Source organism: Coregonus lavaretus (assembly GCF_964263955.1).
Source record: "Coregonus lavaretus genome assembly, chromosome: 14".
Lineage (NCBI taxonomy): Eukaryota > Metazoa > Chordata > Actinopteri > Salmoniformes > Salmonidae > Coregonus > Coregonus lavaretus.
The window spans coordinates 22,546,243-22,559,933 of NC_140001.1; the positions used below are offsets into that span (position 1 = coordinate 22,546,243).

The 13,691-nt window shown below is 45.1% G+C and overlaps 1 protein-coding gene across 1 annotated transcript in view; it reads left to right on the plus strand.

Annotated features, from left to right (window-relative positions):
* Positions 1–13,691, plus strand: part of LOC311141602 (solute carrier family 15 member 4-like) — a 57,291-nt gene that overhangs the window by 29,448 nt on the left and 14,152 nt on the right. The gene's annotated exons all lie outside the window — the stretch shown is intronic.

Sequence of the window (13,691 nt, forward strand, 5' to 3'; positions counted from 1 at the left end):
TGGATAAAAGTAGAGACTCGGGGCTAGAAAATGGTATATCATACACTACAGTTGAGGAACAATGGGAAAGTAATTCTGCTTTGAAAGTTGATAAACTTGTAACCTCACTTTTGAGAAAATGGCCTTCGAATGTTTTGGTACACCTATTGGAGAGCTCTTCTTTGTCTACCCCCATTCAGCATCGTTCACACCCTCCTAAGCTTTAGCCCCACCCATATCTTTAAGGGTTGAGCCGAGCGTTCTGTCCTAACAGCAGCAGTCAGGCACCCAAGCTAACTTGGCTATCTTGCTAGCTACTTCCAGACACAAATGAGAGAACAACTCACTCTGACCATTTTACCCGCCCTAGCAGAGCTGGTTAGGCTGTTTTTATGTTATCCAAAGCGTTGGTGACTGCAACTGTGCTGCTGGCAACAATTTAATTACGTTTTTTTGCCAACGTTTACTGATGTGATCTTAATTAAGCACTGGCTTTGATTTGACACTTAAGCCCTAATGGACTGTCAGATCCCCCTAACTCCTGCCGCAGAATATGTTTGGGTGTTTGTCTGTGTCTCTTAATTTAGAACACTTTTAACAAGTATTCTGTTTTATGACCGTTGTATATTGAGGGCAGGCATTTTTCCATGTGCCCTGTTTACAGTGTGAATGCATCTGCCATTTTTATTACTTGTTGGGGCTTGAGAAAGTGGTGCATCTCGGCAAATAAAGTTTAAAAGCTGAATCAGTCCTCAAGTTCATATCAGCAAAGGGGATAGCCATTGCTTTCTTTCATAGTGTATTTTTCAGTTGGTGACTGCAACTGTGCTGCTGGCAACAATTTAATTACGTTTTTTTGCCAACGTTTACTGACACCGGCCATATTCAGCGGGTGTTGAGCGTTCACACTTTGGCACACTCAGGCGAGAGTGCTCTGAAATCGGAGTAGATAGCCAGAGCGAATTTACCAGCTACGTCTATCAACTGCTGTCACAGTGACATCATGAACATTCTATTGAAATGGATACTTGCATAGTATTTTGTTAAGACATGTAGCTAGCTAGTTAAACAATGAACCATAATCCCAATGCATGACGTTACTACCCTGCATGAATCTCCAGGTAGCTAACCAACCAGGTTCAATGTTAGCTAGCTAATATTAGGCTATAACTAGCAAAGCAAATGGCTCTGAGATACGAATAATGTTACTACGCAGATCATACACGTAACGTTAGCTAGCCAGCCAGCCAGCCAGCTAACGTTAGCTAGCTATCTAACAGTACACTTTTTAACTTGAAATGAAAACGACTTTCTGACAATTAGAAACGTTGAATATCTGAAAATTTAGCTAGCTAGACTAGCTTACCCGTATACATGGATGGACGCTTCTCCGTCTGTCACGGATGCCATGGTTGCCCTTAGTTTGAAGATGTAATTCTCCATCTCCTTAGCTATCATACTCTAACTATCATACTCTAACTCAAAAAAATAAAAAAAATTAAAAATAATTCCACTGATTTCAAAACTCGGTCCTCCAGAAAGTGGAGAGCAACGCATATGCAGTTCTACTACGCAATATATATATTTTTAAAGCCGCGTTAGACAGGATTACCTACACCTACTGACCAGCTCAAATAGACAAGCGTGCTACGTGGCAGACCAATCCGAACTCATCTCTCTGCATGTCCAGCCCACTCATTATCTCAGCCAATCATGGCTAGCGGTAAGTTTGCTGTCTTTTACCGTGGCTAAACCAACTAGGCTCGTAATTCTAAATTGTTTATTTGTATTTACAGATGGCATACAAGTTTTATTAAGGAACATGAAAGTTCACATGTTCCAGAAGGCATTTCTGCCAAAAAACGCATTTTGATAAAAAAATTCTATATAAGGTCCCACAGTTCATAGTGCATGTCAGAGCAAAAATCAAGCCATGATGTCGAAGGAATTGTCCGTAGAGCTCAGAGACAGGATTGTGTCGAGGCACAGATCTGGGGAAGGGTACCAAAAAAAGTATATATCTGGCATTGAAGGTCACCAAGAACACAGTGGCCTCCCTCATTCTTAAATGGAAGAAGTTTGGAACCACCAAGACTCTTCCTAGAGCTGGCCGCCCGGCCAAACTGAGCAATCGGTTGAGAAGGGCCTTGGTCAGGGAGGTGACCAAGAACCTGACGGTCACTGACAGAGCTTCAGAGTTCCTCTGTGGAGATGGGAGAACCTTCCAGAAGGACAACCGTCTCTGCAGCACTCCACCAATCAGGCCTTTATGGCCAGACGGAAGCCACTCCTCAGTAAAAGGCACACGAAAGCCCGCTTGGAGTTTGCCAAAAGGCACCTAAAGGACTCTCAGACCATGTGAAACAAGATTCTCTGGTCTGATGAAACCAAGATTGAACTCTTTGTCCTGAATGCCAAGCGTCACGTCTTGAGGAACCTGGCACCATCCCCAAGGTGGAGCATGGTGGTGGTAGCATCATGCTGTGGGGATGTTTTTTTAGCGGCAGGGACTGGGAGACTAGTCAGGATCGAGGGAAAGATGAACGGAGCAAAGTACAGAGAGATCCTTGATGAAAACCTGCTCCAGAGCACTCAGGACCTCAGACTGGGGTGAAGGTTCACGTTCCAACAGGACAATGACCCTAAGCACACAGCCAAGACAACGGAGGAGTGGCTTCGGGACAAGTCTCTGAATGTCCTTGAGTGGCTCAGCCAGAGCCCAGACTTGAACCCAATCAAACATCTCTGGAGTGACCTGAAAATAGCTGTGCAGCCACGCTCCCCATCCAACCTGACAGAGCTTGAGAGGATCTCCAGAGAAGAATGGGAGAAACTCCCCAAATACAGGTCTGCCAAGCTTGTAGCGTCATATCCAAGAAGACTCGAGGCTGTAATCACTGCCAAAGGTGCTTCAACAAAGTACTGAGTGAAGGGTCTGAATACTTATGTAAATGTGATAATTAAAATTTTTAATTTTGTCACGAGAATTTCTATCTCTAATTAATCAAACTTAATGCTTTGAATAATTCCCAGAGGGTGTAAGACTCTGGTTTAATCATGAATTAAACGAAGGTCCACAACCTGCAAGAATGATCTGTATGTTTAATCATGGAGAGCTCTGGCGCCAAAAAACATACATACAGCTTTTATATCCCTTGACACACAAAGGCACTTTGCTCCGCCCACCTTTAAACAGTTTCTCAGTCCCCTTCACCCTGGAATGCTTTCTCAACAGTTTCTAACACCCCCCCCCTCTGTTAGTGGGTTGACACTACATTATAACTCTAACACCGTTCACACATTTATACTGTATTTGGGGTGAAATCCTTTAGTCATTATTCTTAAAATACAAATTAATCTATCAATTTTATATAAATTAGCAATAATGTCTTAACCTGTTTTTGCTTTTTCATTATGGGGTATTGTGTAGATTGATACGGGGGAAAAACCCCAATTTAATCCATTTTCGAAAAAGGCTGTAACGTAACAAAATGTTGAAAAAGTAAAGTGGTCTGAAGCCTTTCCGAATGCACTGTATGTAGACTCAGTGCATGGGCATGGCAAAGCTCAAACATGCTACAATATGGATCTGTAGAGAATTATTATGCCAACAATCATATGTTTGGAAGTGAAACCAAATCACGCTGTTCTACTCAGAGAAAGTCAAGTTATGCTTTGACTCATGGATATGAATTGTCAGTTGTGCAGAAATCCTTTGCATGTCAAATCTGTGTCATTCCTGTGTGGTGACATACTTTTCAACTGCAAAGCCCACAAGCACAAAAAGACAGGCTAGGCTATTTTCTTCCGCTTGCCATTGATTGAACAACTCTTGCTCCTAGATAGATGTTGGCGTAGTCATTTCATTGTCATCACCATAGCGATCGACTGAAGAACAGCTTTACTGTTGACTTAAGAACTTCTATTAGCAAATCCTACAATCTGTCCTCCCTCATATCTTTGAAGGTTGAGGTATTGTTAGATGTAGATATTACATAAGCTGTTTTTCTTTCTATTTCTCCTGCGATCATGATCATTACCAGGCTCAGGCTTCTGTTTCGGACAGATTTCAATTACCTGGATGACTCGGGTTGTTGACACATTTGTAAAAAAATTTTTTTTTACATTTTAGTCATTTAGCAGACGCTCTTATCCAGAGTGACTTACAGGTAGTGAGTGCATACATAATTATTTTTTTAATTTTTTCCTACTGGCCCCCCGTGGGAAACGAACCCACAACCCTGGCGTTGCAAACGCCATGCTCTACCAACTGAGCTACATCCCTGCCGGCCATTCCCTCCCATACCCTGGACGACGCTGGGCCAATTGTGCGCCGCCCCATGGGTCTCCCAGTCGCGGCCGGCTACGACAGAGCCTGGATTCGATCCAGGCTCTCTAGTGGCACAGCTAGCACTGCGATGCAGTGCCTTAGACCACTGCGCCACTCGGGAGACACCTCTGTCCATGATTGCGTCATCCTCCCATCTGTCTGTGATCTATTTGGTGCACTGTCATTGCAGTCACTTCGTCACTATATGTATTTTTACATGTATTTATTTATTTAACCTTTATTTAACCAGGTAAGCCAGTTGAGAACAAGTTCTCATTTACAACTGCGACCTGGCCAAGACAAAGCAAAGCAGTGCGATTAAAAACAACAACACAGAGTTACATATGGGGTAAAAAAACATAAAGTCAAAAAATACAACAGAAAATATATATACAGTTTGTGCAAATGTAGCAAGTTATGGAGGTAAGGCAATAAATAGGCTATAGTGCAAAATTATTACAATTAGTATTAACACTGGAATGCTAGATGTGCAAGAGATTATGTGCAAATAGAGATACTGGGGTGCAAAAGAGCAAAATAAATAACAATATAGGGATGAGGTAGTTGGGTGGGCTAATTTCAGATGGGCTGTGTACAGGTGCAGTGATCGGTAAGGTGCTTTGACAACTGATGCTTAAAGTTAGTGAGGGAGATAAGTGTCTCCAGCTTCAGAGATTTTTGCAATTCGTTCCAGTCATTGGCAGCAGAGAACTGGAAGGAATGGCGGCCAAAGGAGGTGTTGGCTTTGGGGATGACCAGTGAGATATACCTGCTGGAGTGCAGACTACGGGTGGGTGCTGCTATGGTGACCAATGAGCTAAGATAAGGCGGGGATTTGCCTAGTAGTGATTTATAGATGGCCTGGAGCCAGTGGGTTTGACGACGAACATGTAGTGAGGACCAGCCAACAAGAGCGTACAGGTCACAGTGGTGGGTAGTGTATGGGGCTTTGGAGACAAAATGGATGGCACTGTGATAGACTACATCCAATTTGCTGAGTAGAGTGTTGGAGGCTATTTTGTAAATGACATCGCCGAAGTCAAGGATCGGTAGGATAGTCCGTTTTACGAGGGCATGTTTGGCAGCATGAGTGAAGGAGGCTTTGTTGCGAAATAGGAAGCCGATTCTAGATTTAACTTTGGATTGGAGATTCTTAATGTGAGTCTGGAAGGAGAGTTTACAGTCTAACCAGACACCTAGTTATTTGTAGTTGTCCACATACTCTAGGTCAGACCCGTCGAGAGTAGTGATTCTAGTCGGGTGGGCGGGTTCCAGCAGCGTTCGATTGAAGAGCATGCATTTAGTTTTACTAGTATTTAAGAGCAGTTGGAGGCTACTGAAGGAGTGTTGTATGGCATTGAAGCTCGTTTGGAGGTTTGTTAACACAGTGTCCAATAAATGGCCAGATGTATACAAAATGGTGTCGTCTGCGTAGAGGTGGATCTGAGAGTCACCAGCAGCAAGAGCGACATCATTGATATACACGGAGAAAAGAGTCGGCCCAAGAATTGAACCCTGTGGCACCCCCATAGAGACTGCCATAGGTCCAGACAACAGGCCCTCCGATTTGACACATTAAACTCTATCTGAGAAGTAGTTGGTGAACCAGGCGAGGCAGTCATTTGAGAAACCAAGGCTATTTAGTCTGCCAATAAGAATGCGGTGGTTGACAGAGTCGAAAGCCTTGGCCAGGTCGATGAAGATGGCTGCACAGTACTGTCTATTATCGATCGAGGTTATAATATCGTTTAGGACCTTGAGCGTGGCTGAAGTGCACCCATGACCAGCTCGGAAACCGAGGTACAGTGGGATTCGAAATGGTCGGTGATGTGTTTGTTAACTTGGCTTTCAAATACTTTCGAAAGGCAGGGCAGGATGGATATAGGTCTGTAACGGTTTGGATCTAGAGTGTCACCCCCTTTGAAGAGGGGGATGACCGCGGCAGCTTTCCAATCTCTGGGGATCTCAGACGTTACGAAATAGAGGTTGAACAGGCTAGTAATAGGGGTTGCGACAATTTCGGCTGCTATTTTTAGAAAGAAAGGGTCCAGATTGTCTAGCTCAGATGAATTGTAGGGGTCCAGATTGTGCAGCTCTTTCAGAACATCAGCTGTCTGAATTTGTGTGAAGGAGAAGCGGGGGGGGGCATGGGCAAGTTGCAGCGGAGGGTGCAGAGTTGGTGGCCGGGGTAGTGGTAGCCAGGTGGAAAGCATGGCCAGCCGTAGCAAAATGCTTGTTGAAATTCTCGATTATTGTAGATTTATCGGTGGTGAAAGTGTTTCCTAGCCTCAGTGCAGTGGGCCGCTGGGAGGAAGTGCTCTTATTTTCCATGGACTTTACAGTGTCCCAAAACTTTTTGGAGTTAGTGCTACAGGATGCACATTTCTGTTTGAAAAAGTTAGCCTTTGCTTTCCTGACTGCTTGTGTATATTGGTTCCTAACTTCCCTGAAAAGTTGCATATCGCGGGGGCTATTTGATGCTAATGCAGTACGCCACAGGATGTTTTTGTGCTGGTCAAGGGCAGTCAAGTCTGAGGAGAACCAGGGGCTATATCTGTTCTTAGTTCTGTATTTTTTGAATGGGGCATGTTTATTTAAGATTGAGAGGAAATTACTTTTAAAGAACAATCAGGCATCCTCTACTGACGGAATGAGATCTATATCCATCCAGGATACCTGGGCCAGGTCAATTAGGAAGGCCTGCTCGCTAAAGTGTTTTAGGGAGCGTTTGACAGTGATGAGGGGTGGTAGTTTGACCGCGGACCCGTTACGGACGCAGGCAATAAGGCAGTGATCGCTGAGATCCTGGTTGAAGACAGCGGAGGTGTATTTAGAGGGTACGTTAGTCAGGATGATATCTATGAGGGTACCCATGTTTACGGATTTAGGGTTGTACCTGGTAGGTTCGTTGATAATTTGTGTGAGATTGAGGGCATCTAGTTTGGATTGTAGGATGGCCGGGGTGTTAAGCATATCCCAATTTAGGTCACCAAGCAGTACGAACTCTGAGGATAAATGGGGGGCAATCAATTCACATATGGTGTCCAGGGCACAGCTGGGGGCTGAGGGGGGTCTGTAGCAAGCGGCAACAGTGAGAGACTTATTTCTGGAAAGGTGGATTTTTAGAAGTAGAAGCTCAAACTATTTGGGCACAGACCTGGATAGTATGATAGAGCTCTGCAGGCTATCTCTACAGTAGATTGCAACTCCACCCCCTTTGGCAGTTCTATCTAGACGGAAAATGTTATAGTTGGGGATGGAAATTTCAGAATTTTTGGTGGCCTTCCTAAGCCAGGATTCAGACACTGCTAGATCATCAGGGTTGGTGGAGTGTGCTAACGCAGTGAATAACTCAAACTTAGGAAGTAGACTTCTGATATTAACATGCAAGAAACCAAGGCTTTTGCGATTACAGAAGTCAACAAATGATAGCGCCTGGGGAGTAGGATTGATACTGAGGGCTGCAGGGCTTTGGTTAGCCTCTACATCACCAGAGGAACAGACGAGGACTAGAATAAGGATACGGCTAAAGGCTTTAAGAACTGGTCTTCTAGTGCGTTGGGTACATAGAATAAAGGGGGCAGATTTCCAGGCGTTGTAGAAAAGATTCAGGGCATTATGTATGAAAGAGATGGCATCACTGGAGGCACCGATTGAGTCGGTCTCCGCGTGTATGGGGGGTGGGACAAAGGAGCTATCTAAGGCAGGTTTAGCTGGGCTGGAGGATCTACAGTGAAATAGTACAATTAGAAATAACCGAAACAGCAATAAGCAAACCATATTGACATGGGAGAGAGGCATAAAGCAATCACAGGTGTAATTTGAGAGAGCTAAGACAACAGCTGGTAATGACGACACAGTTTTGGCTGAGGCTAAACATAAACAGGATGCAGTACTGTAAAAAGGAACAGTCCAGCAGGCATCAGCTGTATAGCTTAGTTATCATAAGGTCCGGTGAACAGCAATAGGATAGTTCGGAGGTAGTTCGGGGGCTGCTAAAGCACTAGCGAGCAAGAGGCCACGGCTAGCGTGTGCTAGCGGGCCGGGGCTAGCAGATGGAATCTTCGTGGTCGACGTCGTAACGGGAAGCCTGTTGTAACCATATCAGACGATTTTGTCAGCAGACCCGTCGTGTAGGATCGGCGGGGCTCCGTGTCAACACTAGGTGGTCCCGTCCGGTTGACAGAGAGGTAGATAGCCGGGAGATGGGCCTAGCTCAGGATGATTAGCCAAACCACAACGTCCATTTTGTTGCAGCTAGCTGGTAGCGATGAATCCGGAGTTAAAGGTCCAGTGATTCAGTGATTCCGGCAGAACAACTGATATGTTCTGGGTCGATAACGCGCTGTGCAGACAGTGCAGACTGGCCGAATAATAGTCCAGGCTAGAGCTGGCTGGTAGGTGGTGCAGGCCACGGACAATGGTGAAAAACCGCTAACGGTAGCTAATAGCAATTAGCTAGTTATCTGGCTACTCCCGTCCGGTAGACCGAGAGGTAGATAGCCGGGATATGGGCCTGGCTCTAGGCTAGCTCGAGGCTAACTGGTGCTTGCATCGGGGGCAGTGGTGATTAGCCAAACAACAACATCCATTCGGTTGCGGCTAGCTAGTTGCGATCCGGTGATTAATGTCCAGTGATTAAATTATTCCAGCAGAAAAATCCAATGTTCTGGGTGAAATACCGCTAACTGTGGCTAATAGCAAGTAGCTAGTTAGCTGGTTTCAACTGGAGATTCTAGATAAAAGGTAAGTCAATAATAGAATCCGTTCCACATTGAGTGAGGCGGGTTGCAGGAAAGTATATTTTGTAGAAGGATGAAAAGTCTGATAGGGAAATATGTACGAAAAATAAAAATAAAAACTGGGTATTTACAGGCTATTTACAGACACACGACAAAAACAGGACTGCACTACTACGCCATCTTGGAACATTGCATAGTTTCAAAAAATAATTCCACAAGGTCTATTGTATCATGTAAGAGGAATACTTTTTTTCTTATTTTCTTCAACATGTCTTTCATACATAATCTCTGTAATTTGTCAGTTATTGCTAGTTGTTTCTGGATATTGTGTTTCTTCTTTTCCTTAGCCCATCAATGGTGTCTCCACAAAGGAGACCTTTTAGTGACTCAGTGTTTAGTCTTTGTGTTGTGGAAAAAGACACTGTAGGTAGATGTGTGGCTGAGAGCAGATGAAAAGACATTGCACAGATATAAAGAAAATGAATTTACAGGATTAATTAAATATCCACGTTATCAATTAAATTGAACATAATTAAGTTATGTTTGGAACACATTGGTTTGCCCAAGGTGTCTATTAAAAAAACACTGGCAGTCACACTTTACTCCAGTATCAGAATGCCCATGAAATTCAAATACAGACATAAGAAAGCTGTGGGGAGCCCTAAAATAAACTTCCCCCACTGGGGATATCTTCAAGGAAAATTAGATGACTGAATTGTGACATATGTCTGGAAAAACAGTTTCCCCTTGGTCTTATTATGTTTGAATAAATCATTTTAATACATCTAGGTACCCACCTCCTCCCCCACTACAATTCCTTCAGCCTCGGAGGTACTAGGGTAATTCTGTGCTTATACACCACCCGCGGTTCTCCTGCTTTCAGGCACTAAGAATATACAAAAACTTTGCAAATGATCCCCTCTGGGATTTTTAATTATGTATTGCTCTTTTGAAAATGTTAAAGGCTAATGTTATTTTCCAAGAAAGAAAAATCACCCCTGCAACACAGCCCTCGGGAGAAAGCGAAATAAAATATTTTAACTTTCTGGTTCCCTTTTTGAATAATTCAGCCTCTTGGTGCAAAAAGGTCAGGCTGTTTGTTTTGCGTGTGGTTGGGAAGCGGACATCATTATTATTCCATCTCAACTCATTGTATCCACCTCCACATAGACAAGTAGGGGATTCATTGAAAATAGTCCTGCAAATACCTCCTTTCACTACAGATCCCATTGTACTGCTGTGCATTGTCCGAGAAACCTCATGCATTCCCCCTACGATATGTAGGCTATTACAGCTTTTTTTCATTTGCTGTGAAAAGGTTACCTGAGGATACAAATAAATGCATGTTTTCAGGTGGAAACAAATGGAAAGGTCAGATATGTTGTGGCAGAGCATTTGACAGTGTAATAAAGTGTCTACACCACATTCTTTTTTCTATTAGGAATGTTTTATATTTTTTCCACTCCTCCCTCTGTATTGTACATTTTACATTTACGTCATTTAACAGACGCTCTTATCCAGAGCGACTTACAAATTGGTGCATTCACCTTATAGCCAGTGGGATAACCACTTTACAATATGTTTTTTCTTTTCTCTTTCTTTCTTTGGGGTGGGGTAAGGGGGGGTAGAAGGATTACTTTATCCTATCCCAGGTATTCCTTAAAGAGGTGGGGTTTCAAGTGTCTCCGGAAGGTGGTGAGTGACTCCGCTGTACTGGCGTCGTGAGGGAGCTTGTTCCACCATTGGGGTGCCAGAGCAGCGAACAGTCTTGACTGGGCTGAGTGGGAACTGTGCTTCCGCAGAGGTAGGGGGGCCAGCAGGCCAGAGGTGGATGAACGCAATGCCCTCGTTTGGGTGTAGGGACTGATCAGAGCCTGAAGGTACGGAGGTGCCGTTCCCCTCACAGCTCCGTAGGCAAGCACCATGGTCTTGTAGCAGATGCGAGCTTCAACTGGAAGCCAGTGGAGTGTGCGGAGGAGCGGGGTGACGTGAGAGAACTTGGGAAGGTTGAACACCAGACGGGCTGCGGCATTCTGGATGAGTTGTAGGAGTTTAATGGCACAGGCAGGGAGCCCAGCCAACAGCGAGTTGCAGTAATCCAGACGGGAGATGACAAGTGCCTGGATTAGGACCTGTGCCGCTTCCTGTGTAAGGCAGGGTCGTACTCTCCAAATGTTGTAGAGCATGAACCTACAGGATCGGGTCACTGCCTTGATGTTAGCGGAGAACAACAGGGTGTTGTCCAGGGTCACGCCAAGGCTCTTCGCACTCTGGGAGGAGGACACAACGGAGTTGTCAACCGTGATGGCGAGATCATGGAACGGGCAGTCCTTCCCCGGGAGGAAGAGCAGCTCCGTCTTGCCAAGATTCAGCTTGAGGTGGTGATCCGTCATCCACACTGATATGTCTGCCAGACATGCAGAGATGCGATTCGCCACCTGGTTATCAGAAGGGGGAAAGGAGAAGATTAGTTGTGTGTCGTCTGCGTAGCAATGATAGGAGAGGCCATGTGAGGATATGACAGAGCCAAGTGACTTGGTGTATAGAGAGAATAGGAGAGGGCCTAGAACTGAGCCCTGGGGGACACCAGTGGTGAGAGCACATGGTGCGGAGACAGATTCTCGCCACGCCACTTGGTAGGAGTGACCGGTCAGGTAGGACGCAATCCAAGAGTGAGCCGCGCCGGAGATGCCCAACTCGGAGAGGGTGGAGAGGAGGATCTGATGGTTCACAGTGTCAAAGGCAGCAGACAGGTCTAAAAGGACAAGAGCAGAGGAGAGAGAGTTAGCTTTAGCAGTGCGGAGAGCCTCCGTGACACAAAGAAGAGCAGTCTCAGTTGAATGACCAGTCTTGAAACCTGACTGGTTTGGATCAAGAAGGTCATTCTGAGAGAGATAGCAAGAGAGTTGGCTAAAGACGGCACGCTCAAGAGTTTTGGAGAGAAAAGAAAGAAGGGATACTGGTCTGTAGTTGTTGACATCAGAGGGATCGAGTGTTGGTTTTTTGAGAAGGGGTGCAACTCTCGCTCTCTTGAAGACGGAAGGGACATAGCCAGCGGTCAAGGATGAGTTGATGAGCGAGGTGAGGTAAGGGAGAAGGTCACCGGATATGGTCTGGAAAAGAGAGGAGGGGATAGGGTCAAGCGGGCAGGTTGTTGGGCGGCCGGCTGTCACAAGTCACAAGATTTCATCTGGAGAGAGAGGGGAGAAAGAAGTCAAAGCATAGGGTAGGGCATTGTGAGCAGGACCAGCAGTGTCATTTGACTTAACAAACGAGGATCGGATGTCGTCAACCTTCTTTTCAAAATGGTTGACGAAGTCATCCACAGAGAGGGAGGAGGAGGGGGGGAAAGGATTCAGCAGGGAGGAGAAGGTGGCAAAGAGCTTCCTAGGGTTAGAGGCAGATGCTTGGAATTTAGAGTGGTAGAAAGTGGCTTTAGCAGCAGAAACAGATGAAGAAAATGTAGCGAGGAGGGAGTGAAAAGATGCCAGGTCCGCAGGGAGTCTAGTTTTCCTCCATTTCCGCTCGGCTGCCCGGAGCCCTGTTCTGTGCGCTCGCAATGAGTCGTCAAGCCACGGAGCAGGAGGGGAGGACCGAGCCGGCCGGGAGGATAGGGGACATAGAGAGTCAAAAGATGCAGAAAGGGAGGAGAGGAGGGTTGAGGAGGCAGAATCAGGAGATTGGAGGGAGAAGGATTGAGCAGAGGGAAGAGATGATAGGATGGAAGAGGAGAGAGTAGTGGGAGAGAGAGAGCGAAGGTTGCGACGGCGCATTACCATCTGAGTAGGGGCAGAGTGGGTAGTGTTTAGCACCAATACTCGGCCACAACAAACCACCAGTGTGTCAACACGCCAAGCAGATCATTCGTGTCCGTGTCTACCTTAGTCCCTGTCCAAGTAACTGGGAGTGGAGTCGTGCGTCGCATACATGTTTTTAAGTAAGGAAGGTGTAAAAAGGCATCCTTAACCCTATCAGTCCCGAGACTCCAGCTCTCATTTATCTGACTTTCATTTATCTGCATGTCCAGCTCTTTTATTTAGCTTCACAATGAAGTGTTTTACCATTTTATTTTCAGGACAACCAGGGCTACAAGTAGAACACAAAACCATTTGACATAAATGGTTGCATTCATTAGTTGTACTGACAAATGTAAATTAAGAAAATAAGGTCTGCCAAAGCGAAACCCTGATAGAAATTAATTTATATAAATGCTGTAAGTAAAGAAATTGTTTGCTCACTGGGAAATGAATATCCAACTAGTCAATTGACAACTGTTTGGAGCTTATTACAGTATTCTAGACACTATTTCCTGGGATTTCCTGTGATCTTCTATGTAGAAGAACCCCTTACCTTCTAACGACTCTTGTGTAGCTTGTGAGCAACATGTGAAAACATTTTACACGTGCGTGTTCGTGAGAGTCTCAGCTTTTCATAGATAGCTTTTAATAGTTTGTAGCTCAAACTATTCGCACTCTACAGACGTCCCTTCGGGATACGCCCTTGTCTCACAAACACCGCTCTAGCTCAGGCCCCGTTATTCACACAGACTAATGGTTGATATCTATGGATGCAGAAGAAATAGACTAATCCAATGGTATATAAACGCACCGGCATTACAGTGGGACTCATTGGTTAACAAA